The sequence below is a fragment of the Anopheles bellator genome, chromosome 2 (assembly GCF_943735745.2).
Source record: "Anopheles bellator chromosome 2, idAnoBellAS_SP24_06.2, whole genome shotgun sequence".
Taxonomy (NCBI): Eukaryota; Metazoa; Arthropoda; class Insecta; order Diptera; family Culicidae; genus Anopheles; species Anopheles bellator.
In genome coordinates this window covers 5282167-5295343 of record NC_071286.1, presented here as the reverse complement: position 1 = coordinate 5295343, position 13177 = coordinate 5282167, and positions in this window count along the sequence as shown.

The following is a 13177-nucleotide window of genomic DNA, read 5'->3' as shown; positions in this document are numbered from 1 at the left end:
CCACCACCGGTGGGTGGTTGGTCAGCGCTTGGTCTCCCCCCCGCAGCGGTTCCCCCTTGGCCCACCGCCGGCCTGGGCGGGGCTGGGCAACGGTGATTGTGACGTTTGCGAGTCAAGGAACTTTTGAAGTTCAATGGCCCGCTCGGCCAAAACCGCTCGAATTCCGCCCGAAAGTCCGGGCCGTGTTCCGCCCGGCTACCCCGGGGGCCTCCCCGCGCCGCTTGCGGTAGGTCAGTGCGGGTGAATAAACCGGCACCGACTTGGCCAGCGGTGGCCGGTGGCCGAAAATGGAATCGAAAAACAGCCCAACGCTTTGGATCGCGCGCAAAAGCTGGCCAAGAGCGCGGTGCTCGAGACGCAACCACAACAACAAATATTTGTGGCTTTTCGCGCCCCGCGGCCCCTGTGTGCCTGTGTGTGTCCCACCTGGCCGGGGGGGGGGGGATTCTTTTTTTCGAGCCGTTTATGTTGGGGTTGTTTGTTGGGGTTTTTTCCACGATCGTGCGCTCTCTCGCTCTCTCGCTCTGTATCTCTCTGCCTCGCTCGGGTGGATTGATTTGGGCGGTTGTTGTTGTTGTTGGCTTGTTTTTCGGAACTGTGGAATGTGGGGTCCAGTCCCAGCCCCAACTGGCCCCAAGAGTCCGGTTGGCGGGACGGGTGCCCGGGTGGGGGGAAGGGATGAGCGAAATTCTCGGCAGAAGAAAGGTCGTTGCACGCGCTGCTCGAATTCTGCGGGGCAAATGACCCCATCCGATCGGGGGGAGCCTGGGGGCGTCATCGGTGGCGGGGAATTAGAATCTGCCCACCTCTCCACTTCTTTCTTCTCCCCCCCCCCCCCCTCCGTTACAAGCCTTGCGGTGAGCGGCAACTGCTCGAAACTGGGCGCCCGTTTTCGAGTTGCAACGGGGCTTCCCGATCGCGGCCGCCGCGCGGGATCATTTGTCACGGGACACTCCTGAGGGCGGCGTGGGTTTGAGTGGTGGCTGCGAAGGTGGAGCGAAATTTTGCACCACACACCAAAGCCGGCGCGAGGTCGACGAACTGCCGATGACGATGATATCGGATGCTCGCGGATCTTCGTCTTGCGGGACTTCTTGGGAAGGATCTAGGCACTGTCTCGTCCACCACCGAATCGAAGCTAGTGGACGAAGACAGCGAAAGCGAGCTGGTGACCCTCGGATGGTCCCGAAGGTCCCCGCGTTCCTCTTCGCGGAAGGCGAGACCAATTGACATCATTGATGATTCCCGCTCCGGTTCTGTCTCGCTCCCTCGCCAGTCAATTGAACCCCAGAACCCGGCCGGGAGCCAAGCAAAGCCATTATTGAATTAGGCAGTTCGCACAGCCGGGCCGGGACCGGGCGCTATATGCTGCGATGTCCTCGAGATAGGAAGCTCCCGTAGGAATGGCGGGCGCGACCCAGGGCCGAGCTGGCGAGCTAATTGAGCGCGTTACTTCCGCGTTCGACCCCCCCCCCGCCCGGAGTTCGGGTTCTCCTAGCTGCGTCCAGTCCCGCCCCGGTGCGATTAGGGGCTCTTGACTTCAATTTATTTCGATTGACCGTAAGCCGGCCGCCGGGCCTGCGCCGGAACTCCTGCCCAGCCGACCCACCGGGTCACCCCGAGGTTCCCGGGGGGCCCCGGGAAGGGGCAGCGAAATGGTGGCCGCCCGGCGAATGCGCCGAGGGCGCCCTCGAAACCGTGGCCGGACTTTGACTTTCCAACGGGCGGCCTCCTCCGGGCGATTCAAATAGGTTGACGCACGGCCGAAGGAAAGTGAAAGTATGTCAACCCTCACCACCCCGCGTGAGGCTTCCCTCCGCTTCGTCCGCCTCGGCGCATATTATATTGCATACCAAACTCTGTGGCCATGTCTCTCTCCCTCCGCCGGGTTCTCTCTGTCGCATGCCGTCGCACGCTGGCCCCCCCCCGTTCGCGCGCCGGGTTCGGGTTGCAGCTCTCGGTGCAGCGCGCTCGTTATTAAGATAAATCACGGTGGGTACATCGCGTGGTAAGCGTGTCACGCTATCAGACAGCGCCCCGGCAGCCGGGAGAAATGAGTTCACCAGAATTGAATCTGCGCCCCGGTCAGCGGTCAGCCGTCTGCCAATTTATCTGCCTGACGTTGATATGCTGAACCGCGGCCCCAGCGGCGGCAGCCCCGCCGGTCGGACCCCAATTGAAAAGTGGGTTTATGTCGGATTCATTGCTCCCAATGGCCACTGTCAAACCATTTTGTATCGCGCGCACCGCATCGGCTTTCGGTCGGTCGGTCGGTGGAAAGTTTCAGTGTCACTGCCTCTGCGCCCCGGGCACACCCAAATCCGACCGGATCACCCCATTCGGGGCATCGTTGCATCGGAGGAGCCAAATTAATTTGATAAGTAGTTTTAGAAGATGAAACACGAGGGAAAAGGATGGGCCGTCGGTCTGGTTCTGACACTTGGACACTCACTCCGATGGCACTCGCCAGGCAGGAAGCTTGCTGACCTGTTGACATTGGTCCGGTTGAGCCGTGCGTGCAAAGTAGGCGTGCGTCAATCTTCACGAATACCACATGGGTTGAAAAGTACCGAACCGAACACATAAATAGGGCTAGTCTTTCTAGTGAGTAGTAACCTTGGGAAGAAGGATCTTTAAATTTCATGATATTCGTGTAATACAATTTGTTGTTTCAATGTCACACTGCTTCTTGATGGGCAAAAATACCGTTCAAGCGAAGCAATGGCTTGAAATGTGTTCTAAGGACTCCGCTCCAGCAAAACGTTAATTTGCTCATTGATTTGGTTAATTTGTTGATGGTTCGGAGTAGTGTTTGGCCAGTGTTTTAAATGTAAAAAAATCGGTTTTTTTTTTGTGGAACCTCGTTTAAAGCGTCGGCGAAAGCACAATAGTCGGCTGGAATGGTTATGGCTATTATGATTGTGGCCTCGATATTTTGGGATGTGCGTGGTGTAATATTCATCGAATATATTGAGAAGGAAAATACCATCAATAATGAATATTATATAGCATTATTGGAGCGTTTGAAGGCAAAAATTGCAAAGACATAGATGTTGTTTTATCAAGATTTATTAAGATCGAATTGCGACTGACAGTTAACAGACTTCAAAAAAATACTCCTTTGGGAGAACTGAAGTCTATTTTGAAGCAAAAAATCAATCGTTCTGCAAAAATTATTACGTAAAAAACAATTACGTATTATTAAAACTAAAAAAGAGATTACGTCTTGGGCTCGGAACTTTTCAGCCCATGTGTTAGGTACCGAATGATGTGAATTCCGAACAGATCAACGCTGCACTGAGCTATAGCCTCTGAGTTTCGGAACTTTTTCTCCACTGCTCTGATGGTGCTAAAGCTTCAGACAATCTCCATGGTAACCCTGTAGCTGTGTTCAAACGTACTTTTGAGAAATTCCTGCCATTTTATTCCAGCCATTATACAGTGCCCCTTCTCGGCTGGGGACATCCCAACTTTCGGATCAATGTTCCGCGAGTTGTAGATTCCAGAATTTAGGTAGCCTTCGTAACCACAGTCCACAGTGCTGCGACAGGTTCTATCGTGGCTAGCGGTACTCGAGATGCACCACAGGGCCCGGACACGAAGATGCCGTATATATTGATGAGACCCCCACTCTGGTACCGCTGGAATCGTCGATAATTGTCGGGTCTCGTTTCTCGGATTCTCATCAGAACGCGCAGAACGCTAAATGCGGTGTTTAACGGGCCACCGGGCAGTGGATCCCATTACCGCGCCGGGTGTGGTTTGACGTTAGAATAGGAGCGTCTATCACGGGCCCGTCGCTCTGGTCGCGTTATTATCACCAGCGCCAACCCGGACCGCCCGACGTTAATTGATCCGTCGCAAACCGACGGACCCGGCCCCGTGAGACTGGAATGCCGTGTGGTCCTTGCGCCGCTGCCTGGTTTGGCGACATCCTTCTCGCGGCTTTCGTTTTTCAGCCTCGCGGCTTCCGCAGCGCCTAGAAAACGTAAACAACTCCGCCCTTTGGAAGTCCCAGAACGGGGAACGGCGGGCGGGCTCAGCTCAGCGACCCCTGAAGACGTCGCCCTTCGGTGGCCGGAGACGCCGCACCGATTATTTTGCTTTTGCTTTAATTAAACACTTGCGACCGTGGCCGTCCCCCTTTCTTGGGCGGTCCACCAAACTGTGGTCGGCCGTCGCATTGCTAGACCCACGGCAGACTTCGACGAGTCACGAACGCCTCCGGACACCGGTCCCAACTGTACATCAGCCACCGACCCCCTCGACAGTCTCTCGTGGCTCGGATCCCCCCCGCCGGGTGGCCGGTTTCTGCGTCGACGTTTGACGTCAAGGAGGAGAATACATCTTCTGGATGCGACGGCGACACCGTGACGCTTGGAACGGGCTCGATCTGGTTTGTTCATTAACACCGCCATCGCTACAGTTACATCATCGTGGTCAGCCGCACCAGTTCCTCATCCGTGAGATAAGTGCCTCGCCGCCCCGTCACTGGCTGGACCCACGAGCTCAAGAACATCATGCCGCGGGTTTGCTTTATTAAAATGTTGCACTTTATTGGTCTCCGAAAACGAAACACCTCTCGGGCGGATCCAGCCCCTACGCACCGTTCCGATGTGATTTACGGACCGGTTGCTGACTCCGAACCGACCCGTGAGCCGTTTGCCAGTTGGGGGCGATGCAATTAGAATTTTAGATTCAATATCAGAGAGAGCCAGCCGTCGGCGCGGCCAAGTGCAAAAATTGGTCAACAAACCCATTTGCCGCGGCAGTTGATGCGGCCAGCGGCGCCGTTTTCAGTGCCACCCGGGTCGGCGGTCCATTACTTCTAATTGGGAACACGCGAACCTGGGTGGGGGGGGGGGGCCCGGCGGGCGGGCCGTCTGCCTATTGGACTCACGGTCAGTCGGTTGCGGCGTTGGGCACTCATCAACTCATCAACTCCGCTCCGACTCCGACTCCAGTCTCTCCGGAGCCGGACTTGGGGCCCGAAAAGGGGCCATTGGGGTTTGTTGTGATACACGACCCACCACCCCCCCCGCGGGGGGGGGGAGGCTGAGCGGCGCAGAATTATCGATGACCGGCCGCCCGACTAAGACGACGACGAGTAGCCGATTGAAAGTAAAATCAAACCAAAAGGACGCCAAAAAAATGGGACGGTGACGTATGCTGAGCTCACACCTTTTCGTGACCAAGGTCCCGGACCAACGCGGGTCCCACGCGGGGGGGGGCTGGCGGGGTGTCCGTTTCACGAATTCTCCGAAACCCAAGCTTCCCGAAATTCCGTCCCGATCGGACCAACGGACGTCGGCAAAATCGGCTCGGCAGTGGGATTAAATTTCGGAACCGTTGGCACTTTGGGGTGGCAATCCGACACGATCGCGTAAACGGTAGTGACTTTGCAGAAAGGGGGGCCGTTCTTGGAAGTAGTGGCCGAACGTAACGTGCAACTCGTGGCACACGTGACAGCGTGGCTGACTTTCGCTGACGCGCCGCCCTGTCAACGGTCGAGCTGAAATTTGAATTTGTTTCTCCTGGACTGGACTCTCCCGCGGGACTTACTACCATTTCGTGCGTACCGAATTTGGGCAACTGCTTGCGTTGCACCTTTTTTACCTTACCTTCGCCGACCATGGCCATGTGGGCCATGCGCTGCGTTGGCTTGTTGTTTCCGCGCCGCTTTTTTGTCGCTCGCGCTCCTTTCCGCGATTCAGCACCAAAAAAGAGTTCCTTCCGTCCTGTCCGGCAACCCAAAACCGACCGCCGCCTTATTGGGGACTTACTTCCGCCCTTCCGGGACGACGGTGGCCGCCGATAGAGAAAAAAAAACAAAACAAATCGTATTAACGTAAGCGAAGCCAGCGAAGGTTTCGGGGCGCCACTTGGTGCCTTGGTTTTTGATGAGGAGCTTCACTCAGCACGGATCCACCGTGGCACCAACTAGAATGGGCGCATATCGGTGCACCGTGGTGTGCGCGGTAATTGCTGTTCAGAACGGGCAAAAGGGCGGGAATCCTGGCAACAGTGCGCCATGTTTCGCTCCAGCAGAGGAAGAAGCAGAAGACAGGACTCGGTGCTCCATAATGAAACATAATGATGCAGATGATGATAGTAATAAGCGGCAATTGTTTTCGCCAGCACCGCGTGTGCCCGCTCCACAGAACTACAGCAACAGGTTACCGGTGTGGTTACCAGGAATTCAACCCCCAGGATCTTATCCTTGAATCATCTCCCATTTTTTGTTTCGTAGCCTAGCTTAAGCTGTTGTTGTTTACCAAGCCCAACCTGCAATCGTGCAACGATTGCAAGCGGTTTCTCTACTATCCGCTTGCCGGCCACTGTGCGATCGTGCGATGATCGCATGGGACAGCTCGTAATGGATGGGCGCTCAGCTGATCCCACCAAATCGCATCCCTGATCGTGAAGAAAGTCTGGCTTCCCAACAGCCTTCACTCGATCAGCTGAGCTGAACTGTTCCACTTTGCCTCTGTCCTACTTCCGCCACCCTTCAGGACCCTGTTTGAGACTAATCCCAACGAACGGGAAAAAAGAAGTACAACATTCTGTGCCACAACCGTCCTGGGCCAACTTCCCTGCTTTTCACGAGCGGAACGCAGAGAAACGGGCGCGCGCGAAATGGCGATGCAACTTTTGAACGCGAGTTTGCGAATCGGCATCGCAACGAGCGCCGGATGATGTAACGCGGTCCCTGGCCGGGAGCGTCACCCGATGGCCCGATGGCCTTAGCGAAAGGGAGAAAAACTCACGGAAAACTTATGGAACTTCCCGAGTGCGTCAGCCGCCGACCGCTGGCCGCTGGCCGCTGGGCCGGTTGCCAATCAAGTGGCGGCTAACGAGCTGCCAATCGATCAATCGAACCAATGAATCGCGGGGCGAGAAAGTGCGGCTCCAGCCTCTGGCCGTCCGACCGGACGACGGGCTCGGTAAGAAGTGCGTTTTTATTACCATTGTACGGGCCATCGTGCCGTGGCGCGGCGAGCCATCGATTGAATGAATGGCGACATCGCGGTAATTGATGGCAGCGATAAATGATAGTGAAAACTACGCATTTTCCCTTCCCAAAACCGCGCGCCCAGGGGGAGGGCTTTCACTGGCCACGGCCGGACGCCGTGCCGGGAAGGGTACAGGAATGCTGCAGCAGCAGCAGCAGCAGCCGAAGGAGTCGCGGTTTGATAATGGCTTCGGCGGTCAACCACCAAGTGCACCAGCGCCGGAGGCAGCCCCCGGGGTGGAAAAACTCGTTTGCTGGAACCCCTCGACCCGGGGGCCCCCGTCACCGGAGGGGGGGCGCTCCCGCCGAAGCCGGCATTTATGTGAAAGGGAAATTTCTAACCCCATCGCCACATCGTCGTTATTGAGTTGCAATCCCCGCGCCACATCCACGCGGGCTGGCGGCCGGCATCTTCGTTACGTTATGCCACGGGAAACTCGCGGGGTTTCTGCGCCAATTTGCCCCGGCCTGACGGAATGGGGGGAGGAGGTGCGGGGACGGACGATGGCCACCGGATTGCTAATGCAAATCGATTACTCCGCCGCGAGCACGGAATCGGCACGGGTCGGCCCGGCGAACCGGATTTCGATCCGATTGGTGAGTGTCCGGTGGCCGGGCGGTGGACTGGCTGGACTGGCTGACGGGCCCGAGTGGCCAGTTGGGCACGGTGTCACGGGAGCAGCAGCCCGGGGTAGGTTTGCAAGGGGCGCCGGCAGCGGCGGGTTGATAACATTGTTGTCGCTGCTCGAATTCAGCCAACTTGTTTTAAATAATGCCAACCACTAACAGGCGCAGGGACGCTGTTCAAGTTTCCAAATGGATGGCAAAATAAAATGGTGGAACTTCTTTCGAGGCGGATACAATCTATATATGCGTTTTAGAGAAAGTCGTGTTAGTTACACTAGTTATAAGTTACCAGTAAGAACGGCGGAATCGAATTGGTTAAATCAGGAGACGGACAGAGGACACTTTTAGTCCAGCACTAAAATTGATACTTAGCGTTTTCCCTTTCTGGTGAATGCTTGAAAACTCTTCCCCACTTTACAAAAGAGGGGCTCCCAACCAAATCTGGATAAATTTCAACCAAACTCGGATAGATTTTAAACCACTTGAGGCAAATTCAGCTGGTGCGGATTTTGTCATGTATCTAACGGGAAGCGAGAAGGGATGCCGATCGGATACGTCAATGATATTTAATGCCCGGTCCACACGCTACGATAACGATGCGATAATCTGCGTAAGCGACGTCTCCGGAGACGTCATTAATGTCACTGATGCAGATCTACAAATCCGAACAAACGAGCATCAATTTGTGTACAAATTTCAAACCAGTGTCAGTTTGTCGGTTGACTTGTTGATTTTTTGTTTTGGCCTCTTATTTATATTTTGGACGCTTCGTCCTTCGTCCTTCTTTCGTTTGTTCAGATTTGTAGATCTGCGTCAGTGACATTAATGACGTCTCCGGAGACGTCACTTACGCAGATTATCGCATCGTTATCGTAGTGTGTGGACCGGGCATAACGTTTAACGCACATGCTTGAAAACTGACGTTGGGTCAGTGAATCACATTTAGGATTTTTACATGCGCCATTTTAGTTGGTGCCCTTGTGAACAACTTTCTCTGTTCAAAACCAGCTCAAACGCTTTTAGAACTCATTTCAACGCAGCTCTTAACACACAAAAGCTTAAACGATGAGCTTTTCGAAATTGACAAGATTTCCCGTGTCCTTTTAAGCGCGGAAAATACGAAATAAATCATTGCACGAAGATGACGCCCAAACACAGCCACAGCTCGCCGCCGATCGATTGGATGTGACTCATTTCCTTACGGCTGAAGGACATCCGAAAGGTTCCACAGAAAACCAGGCACACAAACGGACAAAGAAAGTCATATCTTCGAATCGTAGACTTATTTTGAGAATCCAAAGTGTCAAGAGGCAGGACAACTCCTGGAGACCAATCAATGGTTCAATGTTCTGTGTTGGGTGAGATCTGGAGGGTGCGATCTACCAGGTATATCTGGCAGCAGTAGATCGGCCCACCGTGAATTGGAATTTTGTGGGTTTTTTTCTTATCTTTTCGTGGGTTATTAAGGTCCATGGGTATTTAAGAAGACATTCGCCTGAGAGAAATGGAAAGAGGACTGAAGATCCTGATATATTTACTAAATGTCTTTACGTACCTCAAAATGTTGAATGCCGGCACGGGCTTGACTTTTCTCTTGTTTTATGTCTACGGTAACCTCACGCGTTTTTATGCTCACATCCCGGGCCCGGGCCGGCGGCGATCGCATTAAAATTTAAAATCAAACTAAGCTTCAGCAAAAACAACACAACCACAAAAAAGGAGCACAAACGTCGTTTCGAGCTTTGCCATTTAAAAGCCGCCGTCGGCTAGCCGCGCTTTCAGTTTCATCGGGCGCCGGGTCGGGCCGTGGGATTAACGGGCGCGGGGCGCGATCGCGAGGCACCGCCGACGGACCATCCGCGGGGCGGATGAATCTTGATTTGGAGCCTCCGTTTTCTAACCGCCGACCGGTGGCCGACCGGTGGGCCCCCCCCCCCCCCCCCGCCGCTGGCCCTGGCGAAGAAAAACCTGTCTTTTCTCCTGGCTTCAAATCGCAGCCCTTCACCTCGTCGCCGCCAACCGAAAACGCAAACTCGTACGCCGGACCGGTGGACCCGCGCTGTTTTTGACACAGTTTTTCACCGACTGCCCTGGCCCGGGTTGCCCTTTCACCGTACTTTCCTCGTGCCGCGTGCCGCGCAGTCCGACCCGCGGTGCCCTTGCTACCGAACGGGATCCGAAAATCGGTCAATCCAATCCAGCGCTCGCTTGGAAATGCAAAGTCCCAGACGGCCGCCGCCACCGCCGGTGAGAGCTCTCCGGCATCCTCCGTGGCGACCGCGAAACTTTCGATCTCGTCCGCGTCCGCCCAGGTGGCCGGGCCGGGGCCAGGGACGGGGCCGGGGCGGACTGTGTCGGTGGGCTCACGGAAAACGAGAGTTTCATTTCCGCGACCCAAAGAAACGCGCACACGAAAATTACATACAAGTGAGCGAGAGAGAGAGAGAGAGGGAGAGGGAGAGGGAGAGAGAGAGGGAGAGGGAGAGGGAGAGAGACCCGCGCGCGCCGTCCGTGAATTGAAGCTAATCGAACGCAATTAACGCACACGATTCCACCGGATCGGCGGAAGGGCCGGACGGAAGGAGCTACGCACGATCGAGGCGCAGGATGATCGTGATCGGGTACGTAGCGGCATATTTGGAACACACATTCTATTTTATTATCAGCCTTCCTTCCTTTCCGTCGGCACCGGGTCGGCCGCGGGCCCATTTGCATACTCCCCGTGCAGTCCCGCCCCGTGCCGTTCCGCCGATGTACCGATATTTCCGACCCCGCTTGAGACCTATTTTATGGTCCGATCGTGTTTTAGTTTTCTTCTTCCTTCTCTCTCTCTCTCTCTCTCTCTGTGGCGCCCCTCATATGGCATTTCCTGCCCAGGCGCCCAGAAGGCCAAAGAGAGGGCCGAAACCGACCGCGCAACCGCGGCCCCAGCCGTGGTCGCTGTGGCCAACCGCTGCTGGAGCCTTTTTAATTAGACGGTGATGAGCGCGCGCCGGCAGGATCGCCCGTGCCCGAAAAACCTGTTTCCTGTTAATTAGGACCCCGTTCGACGTTCGTGCTCAAATTTGGGATTCCCTTGGGGGAGCTGGGGATGGAAGGATCCTCGGGAAGAATCAGGAAGTGTGCGGTTAAAAATAGAACCCATGGGCTGGCACCAAGCACGCCTCTTACGGGCAGCCAAGCCATGGGGCTCGCGGCCCATGCCAGGAAGCGCCCTCAAGTGGCCCCGCTGCGTACTATAAATCGTTATCAACAAGCCAGCGATCGTTATCGAAGCTACGCGGTACGGCACTCTTCGACGAAGCACTGTACTCAACGTTGATTAGAGTTTCGTCCTTCTTCGGCCCCGGGCCGCCCCGTAAGTGGCAGTCCAGCGCGAACACGAACCACGGCTTCCGCTTTATGGCCTTCGGCCGGTCGAGGCCGGTAACGATCACGATTAGAGGAAGCGGCCGGAGCGATAGCACGCAATAAGTACCGGCCGGTGATTACGTATGCTTATTAGGTCCCTGCGGACGGCTCGTCAAGGAACCAATCAGCGGGTGCGTCACGCGGCCGATAAAATGTGCTGCAAAACGAAAGACTTGGTGCCCGCGGTTCGATCATCGACAAGCGACGAACCCCGCACAGGCTAGAAAGCGGCCAATCCACCCGAAGATCATCTCGAGCGCGCGCGTGATCTTACGCCCGTCTTCACTTTTCGCCGTTTCGCTCGATCCCCTCGGATGTTCTCGAGGATGTTCTCGAAGCGGGCACCGTGAACGAACGTAGGTGCGATCTTCTTGCGATCTGGCTCTTCGTTTTCTTGCCCCCCTCTCTCTCTCTGGCTCGCTCTTCCGCTCCTTCCGTTGATTGGTGCAAACGCAAATAATATGCCAACCGGGGCTTCTTGTTGCGTCGTCGTCTTTTGTGGTGGCCTCCTGCCAGTAGCGGACCCGGTGGCAATAGGCAAACGCGCTGAGTCGTTTATGCTGCAAACCGGCTCATTTCTAACGCAATACCCGATAGGCCGCTGGAGCCTGGCGCTGGCCAACCAAGAAGGAGGCTACATACCCGCGCAGCAACACCCGAGTTCTACACTTCCTTCTACGCGTTTGCTTTCTCTCACCTGCCCGTGGATTGGCCCACTCGATCGCGCTCTTTCCCGTTCCCGCACACGCATCGGAGCCACCCGCAAACCGTTTATGCGGATACGCGAGTTTCGCGAGGGAAGATTCGAGACAGTCGAGAGCGTGCCGAAGGCTGGGTGCGAGCCGAACGAACGAACACACGAAACCAAAGCGTGATAGAAAAAAAAAAAACAAATAAAATAACGAACCGATATCTCGATCATTACCCTTTTGACATTGAAATCGCCGAGAGAGCACAGCGCAATTTTTCGGGTGCCTCCTTCGAGAAGCGAGAAGCCCTCCACATACACCTCTGGCGGACAGGGAACAAAGTCTGATGTGTCTGTTCAGCCGGTGATGGGCTGCACCGGGAGAGGTCATTCGATATCCTGACACTAGTCAACCCCGAAAAACGGCGGTTAAAGTTTGATTGAAAATCGAAACCCGAACGTCAACCGAATCGCCGGATTTGCGATTTGCAAACCCAACTTCCCACTTCGGGGTTTGCAACATTGTAGCGAGCGTGTAGCGATAGCAACTCAGTGAATCACGGCCGAGCCGGGTCTGCGGTGGAACTGGCCATTCTGAGAAACTCTGTTCCCCACCAGTGCCACCTTATCGGGCCGCAGCGACTGCCGGACGTGACTTTTTAGTTCAACAACACTCAACATCGGGGGGGGCGTTAAAATAAGATCATCCTCCAGCAACGGTTTGGGGAGAATTGAAATTTTCACTTTCACTCGAAAGTGTTCAATTCCGTAACTCCTTTCCCTGGAGCGCAAACGATCACCGTTCTCGATCTCTCACGCGCACGGGCCTCTCGTGAGTGGTCCACCACCACCTCCGATCCTCCGATTGATAAGCGTCATCTGACGTCAGACCGGCCCCCACTCGCCGGCTCGCGCGTGCGGTCAGCTGACAGATAAAGCCGGCCGTAATCACTGCCGTCTCACTCTCGCGTATCCACGACAGGTGCCGCAACTCTTCGAGCTTCGCCTCCGTAACACTTTCGATCGAGTCCTCCGCTCCGCTTCAAGGCGATACACGAAACCTCCTGCCGGCGACGGGGAGACCGTGAGGCGCATCCCGGTCGCTTCCCGGAGAGCAGGCAACCCGTTCGAACGGTACGCGTACAGCGCCCACGGGACCACCGCCTTTGCCTTGGGCTTTCCGTGGGGCCAGCGTTTTAGTTCGCCCAGCGACGTCGCGTTGATAAGCCGCCATAAAACGGTCCCCGCACAATACATGCGCCAAGTGAAGTGAGTGAGCCCGATTCCCATGAAACAGTGATCGATCGGCGCCACAATGGGTAAGGACAGACCACCGATTGCAGGCCCCCCGTTTTCCGACCATCCTTCGTGCGAAAGTGCGGTGCCCGCTGCCCGTTTTTCTCCTTCTTCCGGCACCGAACGGCCCAACCAACCGTTCG